Here is a 7123-nt window from a genome sequence, read left to right on the forward strand (position 1 = left end):
TTATGTAAATATGTACGTATTTTTTATGCTTAATATATGCAAATAAAAGAAAGTAAACACAGCAAACATCGAGTAAATTTTTATTTGTGCCAAACTGAAACTTGTTTTCCAATAATAAACGGTTAGCTGATTCAAGTCTACAGCAAGTTCACAAAATTAATTGACAACTTGTATCAACCAAAGCATTGATTATATTTGCTCAACAAGGATTATATTCAACTAACAATATTGTCCAATCAAGGTAGTCGTTTTGTAATTATTAACAAAATTTGTCCCAACTAGAAGTCTTAAGTAAATTGCAGACTTTCGCGAACTATATATTTATTTCGCCATATCCAACTATGCCACTTGATCACTATAACCAAATCTTGGTTATTATAAATAAACCTTTTTCTAGGTGATAACTATGACGTTGGTAATTCAAAAATGATTTAAAAAATTCAGTGAAATGTGCTTAGAGAAAAGGTATGGGTATAAAATTCAAGAGAAAATTCTGTTGAATTTAAACAAATTCCATTTTTTGGTGCATAAGGAGTGGTAGGTATTGAAAATGTCCTTTTAAAATTTTATCCCTGAATATCCTTGAAATTTTGAATTATTAATTTTTTAAAAAATATATGTTAAAGACTTATATAATCGATAATATCCCCGAATTTCATCCTTCTAAAGCTAAGTGTACACGGTAGAGAAAATCGCGAGATTTAGACAAAAATCTCGCTAGAAAAATCTCAATAGAGTTCTACGAGAGACTACAAACCTACAAGGTCTACGTGAAAGTTATTTAGCGAGACTTTTTCGCCGTGTACACAGTCCAACGCAGCTAGATCGAAAACTCTACGACAACTCTACGGAGACGTATGGTAAAGTCCTGACAATGAATTTCATTACAGATTGATAAATTTTGAAATGGCTACGACATTAAATCGTATATTCGATACAAGCACACCATTTTAGATACATTTAGAACGTAGCCAAATAATGTATCGGCAATCATTCTCTTATTTTCATTGGCATTTCAATGGATTTTCCAATAGCCTCCGTCCTTTGCAAAGGGGCATAATTATTGGTTAAAACAGAAGGGGTATCAACAAACTGAGCAGGTGGTCTGGCACTCTGGCAACAGTAGTTGCTTGAGTTATCTGCTGTTTTGTCAGAGTGCCAGGCCACTTGCTCAACTTGGTGAATACCTACATATATGTAGTGGTTTGGCTGGAACCGCTCGGAGAAACTCCTTTCAAGAGAATTTTAAATTCTCATTTTCGTTGTTGGTGTTTCCGACAGGGTAGGAGTGTGATGTAATGTGGAACGATTTTCCGTCATCCCTTGTCAAATTTGGTTTGGAGACAAACCGGTTTCGGCGTTGTGCCATCTTCAGTGTCATTTTTCGTTCTTTTTAAATATTAAAGATTGTTTGATGTGAGTCCAAAAGTACACATAGTACCGAAGAGAGAGGTTGCCATGTTTAATATCTTGGTACATTTGTCTACTTTTAGGTAATTTTTTAAGGCAAATAAGTACAATTTGAAAATTTAATCCCTGTCCATATTGCGAAAATGTATCTTATCACGTCAGCACATAGGTGAATGCTTTCAAATCGACAAAGGGTTAGCGCTGCGCTGATGGCGCCAACTGTATTGTCTACATCACGGCTTTGATATAAAAACTTACTTATATGTACCAACAACAAGCGTTGGCAACAACTCGAGATAGAAAACTAACTCTAGGCGAGAGGTAACTATTGTCTACCGTGTACACAGCTTGTAGAGTACGTGATAGAAAAGTTGAGATCTCTATCTAGCTAGAGTGAATATCTCCTATAGTTGATCTACCGTGTAAACTTAATTGAGAGAGGAGATTTTTATTTCAGTAAAACTGTAGAGAGATTTCTCTACCGTATACGCTTAGCTTAACATTATCAGCTTAAAAAATTACCTTGTTTTACATTCTAAAGAAATTTCCTCTTTCATTTGGTACCCATTTTTTTATTCTACATTGCACTTAAGTTCTTTGAAATTACAAAGTCCCTTAAAATAAATCCTGACGTCCGAGAGAAAAACTAAAAACGCAGTTTTACTATATTTGGCCCATGGTTTCGCGAATATATTATTTTTTGTGTTTAAAATTGACTATCGCACGGTGTTATATGCATAATGAGGTGGATATTTATAAAAAAATTTAAACAATCACTGAGAGAAAAATCAACAAAAAATTTTTATATATTTTCAACAATGATTTGGTAATATTAACCACAATTTTGTTTACATTAACCAAACTTTTGGTAGGAAATTTTTTCGTTTGAACACTCTTATATTCTGCATTTTCATAATTCGGATATACAAAACAAAACCTTGCCTTTGACGAGATTAGCAAATAACAGCAAGCATCTCTACACACTCAGATACAGCCGCTTTATAAATTGGTCTTTAAATGTTCAATTTGAATCAATTTTCTTCGTCGTTTATTTTGGTTCTGCATTTCACAGATGATTTTTCGCAATAAAGAAGAACCAAAAAACAAAACAAAAAATAATAATAATCATGTGTTGCCGCTGACGGCATTCGTACCCGAACCTGCTGGAAGCCAACAAATAACAGCAAGTACCTCTGCACGTTCTACTACAGCCAGGCATACGAATTGGTTTTCAAATGTTCAACTTGAATCATATTTTTTACAGTCGGTGTATTAACCATAAAAAATCAACCAATAACTCGGTTGAAAAAACCTCTTGGCTCAGTGTTAAATAAACAAAAGAAATATAGACAAAACTGGTCAAAATAAGGCGTTTCTTTTATTTCTAGCACTAGTATGTATATATATATCGTCACCTGAAATGCAAAAAGACGTAACATCATCGTAACTGAAATGTAAGAAGTCGTGGATAATATTTTTTTGTTCATAAAATGATGGGGTTGTAATTCGATGAAATATGATGGACATTTCAATCAAAACGTGAATTTTAAATTTTTTATTAGTTACGTCTTTTTCCATTTCAGCAACGATGCTTGTTACGTCTTTTTGCATTTCAGGTGATGATATGAAATTCTTTCAACAACAAAATACGTTTGTTGACTTACATTTTTTGCACCTACCTTTTTTCGACATACCTTAAGTTACTTTATCAGATATGTACACGTTAAAGTATTGTTAAATGCATATAAATTTGTTTGTTTTGTTTCTTATGAAATAATTTTCACTTTATATAAATACAGCAGTTTTCAAAACCATTTATTTATTATTTATTTTATGGTAGGAGAGCTTCTAAAACAATATTGATGCAATTTTTTCGATTTCAGTTGATGAAAAATGATGAATATCTAAATCCCGGGAGCCCCGGATTGTGATAACGAGATCCCGAAAGTCCCGGGATCGTAAAAAGCGAAAAAATTAACATCCCTAGTACTCACACATACTTGTTCTCTCATTCTGATCACACATACAGATGCAATCCGCTCAAATTTTCTGTACCCCTCGGGCATAATTACCTCACCTCATCTAGCCTATTTTCCCCGCGGTCTGCACCAGGGTTTGAATTGCTGACTGCAAAATAGCATAACCAACACTTTTTTTCTTTTTAAAGCAAGCATGCATTTTGCATTTGCAATTGCTTAGCTACGACTAACACAAATAAATCAGCAAAAGCAGACAGCAAAAGCGAAAAAGAGAAATTAAATCATTTACTTCAGTTTATAGCGCAGTTTGTCTTTGCTTACACAGTCAGCCGAAGCAACCAGTATTGCCTTTTTAGCCCTTTGGTGGCTAGATTTAGCTACCACATACTTTATTGGCCACATAAGTTTAAAATTGCCACTAACCCTTTTTTAGCCCTTTGGAAAATTTATTCATCCTTGACATGAAAAAGTTGCATATGCTTAATTTGATCTCATTTTTTTCCAAGAGATGAATTTTTAATCTAAGAAAGACTCTATGTGTGTGTATATGTATTGTTGGTTCTTACGTTTTTATACAAACTATAAAAGGGTTAGGGCCGTTAACTTATCTATTAATTAACGAACGAAAAATGACACTGAAGATTACACAACGCCGAAACCGGTTTGTCTCCAAGCCAAATTTTACAAGGATGACGCAAAATCGTTCCAAATTACATCACACTTCTACCCTGTCGGAAACACCAATAACGAAAATGAGATTTAACTATACTTCAAAATAGCCCTAATATGCTTAATTTGTTAAAGGGCCCATAGATGATACCAGCATGCTGGCNATTTAATTAACGAACGAAAATTGACACTGAAGATTACACAACGCCGAAACCGACGCCGAATGACGCAAAATCGTTCCAAATTACATCACACTCCTACCCTGTCGGAAACACCAATAACGAAAATGAGATTTAACTATACTTTAAAATAGCCCTAATATGCTTAATTTGTTAAAGGGCCCACAGATGATACCAGCATGCTGGCGCCATCAAGTGTTGGTGCCAGCCGATTGACCGTGTATGTTCTTGCGGTGTGATTGTACCAGCTGCTGGTGCGACATCAAAAGCGATTTGAAAATTTTATGATTGTACCAGCAAGCTGGTGTCGTGAATGGTGAAATTAGCTCATGTTTAAGTAAAAAGTGTTTTACCGGAAATTTCTTGCACTATATACTACATGAGTGAAAAAATTATGAAATTTCGGCTCAAATCATATCGCTCTCTTCTGGACCTCATTTGTAAAGAAATAAATATTGTACCAGCATGCTGGTATGTTATATGCCTCGAGCCTGATGGTACAATCTCTTGATAGTGCCAGCAAGCTGGTGCCGTGTACGTGCCGTGCCCTTTTATATATATATGTAAGTAAATAATTTTAGCTACCATTTTTAGCCACAATACATTTTTTTTAGCTCTTTTTAGTCCTTTTTTAAAAGGAATTTGGCTACCACTAAAAATTATTCGCGGCAACACTGGAAGCAAGCAGTTTAGAAAAATTTGCTGCTGCTGCAAGCAGTAAAGCTGATGCAACATAAAACTTTTGCTTCGCTTTACGTGACAGATTCGCTTTGACAGATAAGATGAATTGTATGAAAATGCACAAAGCACGCCACATAGATCGTTGAAGCTGCAGCGCGAAGTGAAAATATGGCCAACTCCCATCTTTTTGCGCGCTTTGACAATCAACCGGTTTAATATTTATTTTGTTTCGTCCAAATTCGAGTTTTCATGTAGANGCCTTTTTTTAGCTCTTTTTAGTCCTTTTTTAAAAGGAATTTGGCTACCACTATAAATTATTCGCGGCAACACTGGAAGCGAGCAGTTTAGAAAAATTTGCTGTTGCGGCAAGCAGTAAAGCTGATGCCACATAAAACTTTTGCTTCGCTTTACGTGACAGATTCGCTTTGACAGATAAGATGAATTGTATGAAAATGCACAAAGCACGCCACATAGATCGTTGAAGCTGCAGCGCGAAGTGAAAATATGGCCAACTCCCATCTTTTTGACAATCAACCGGTTTAATATTTATTTTGTTTCGTCCAAATTCGAGTTTTCATGTAGAAACACAAAACTTAATTACATTGCTGATATCACTGTAGGTAAATTTTAAGGTTTTGAAATATCACAGCTAAACGGCCAANGCACAAAACTTAATTACATTGCTGATATCACTGTAGGTAAATTTGAAGGTTTTGAAATATCACAGCTAAACGGCCAAACACGTAAACTTAATTTTGACCTCTAGATTATGATGGCGTTTTCAGAAAATCCGTATCACGTCAAAATAAGATATTTAGGGGGGAAGTTTTAGAGTTCCGAAAGTGACTTTTTCGTCGTTTAAAACACTGTGCATTCAAAACCTGAGCAAAGGTTTTAATAACTGATTTTACTTAACTGGGATCTTTTAAATTTGATGGCGTCCTCCGTTTTTCCAGATTGGCTCTAGTTTTCGATATAACGGTGCNGATGGCGTTTTCAGAAAATCCGTATCACGTCAAAATTTTAAGATATTTTGGGGGAAGTTTTAGAGTTCCGAAAGTGAATTTTTCGTCGTTTAAGACACTGTGCATTCAAAACCTGAGCAAAGGTTTTAATAAATGATCTTGCTTAACTGGGATCTTTTAAATTTAATGGCGTCCTCCGTTTTTCCAGATTAGCTCTAGTTTTCAAGATTACGGTGCTTGAAAGTCTGCTTAAATTTTAGTTTTTTTTGTTAATAATTACCTCAGTTTTAAGGTTATTTTACTAAAATTTTGCACGTGACTGTATTTTGATATTAGCTTAGCTATTTCTGAAAATCATGGTTCACGGTTCACTATAACATATAACTCCCATACAACTGATTGTTCAGATATGTGGTTACAACTCATATTTTATTTCGTAATATTTTTTTATAATAGTAGTTTCAATCCTGTTTTGGCATATTTTGCTAGTTTTTATTGCTCGAATGATTTTTTTTAATATCCTTTGCCTCCTGCGATCGACCAGCAAAAATCCGCCAACATTGAATTCCATCGTTTTCCAGCGAATCGGTCCTCAAAACACATAATGGATTGGTGAAATCTCTCTTCTACCTCGTCGGTTTTTATTGAAAGCTGTTGCTCGTAAAAGTCAAAGTGACTGTGTAGCATGTGGATTTTAAGCGACATGTGCACATCAAAGGCGTCAAAAGATTCCATCAAGTTCGCAATAAAAATGGCATATTCTGGTGAACGATTTTTACACAGAACGTGTTTAATTAAAGCCCATAAAGAATTTCCAAGAAGCCTTGATCCTTCATTAATTTTCTGATGTCCGGCCCATTAAGCACACCTGAAATAAAAATTGTAGGGTTCTTAAAGAAAGACAGAAATATAATAAAATATATGATCGAAAATCTCTCAAATGGGCCACCCAAAATTGGACGGTCAAGATATTTTCGCACAAATCACTTTATTCGGTTTACAACCACTTGAGAGATTTTCACTCATATACAATCAAAAAACTACCTTCACGGATTTTTTCAACGGAAAGTTTTGGAAAGGCATTATTTTTCAAATATAGGAATGCAGTTTCGTTGACTCTAACCAACTGTTTGATGTAATTCTTAACAACACCAAGTTTGATATGTAAATCGGGAAGCATGATTTTATTAAGCGCTATCAAGGGCTCGTGAACTATATTGAATTGACCAATCGATTGTTC

The sequence above is a fragment of the Rhagoletis zephyria genome, unplaced genomic scaffold, assembly GCF_001687245.7.
Source record: "Rhagoletis zephyria isolate East Lansing unplaced genomic scaffold, Rhagoletis_zephyria_1.1 Rzeph_scaffold_00724, whole genome shotgun sequence".
Taxonomy (NCBI): domain Eukaryota; kingdom Metazoa; phylum Arthropoda; class Insecta; order Diptera; family Tephritidae; genus Rhagoletis; species Rhagoletis zephyria.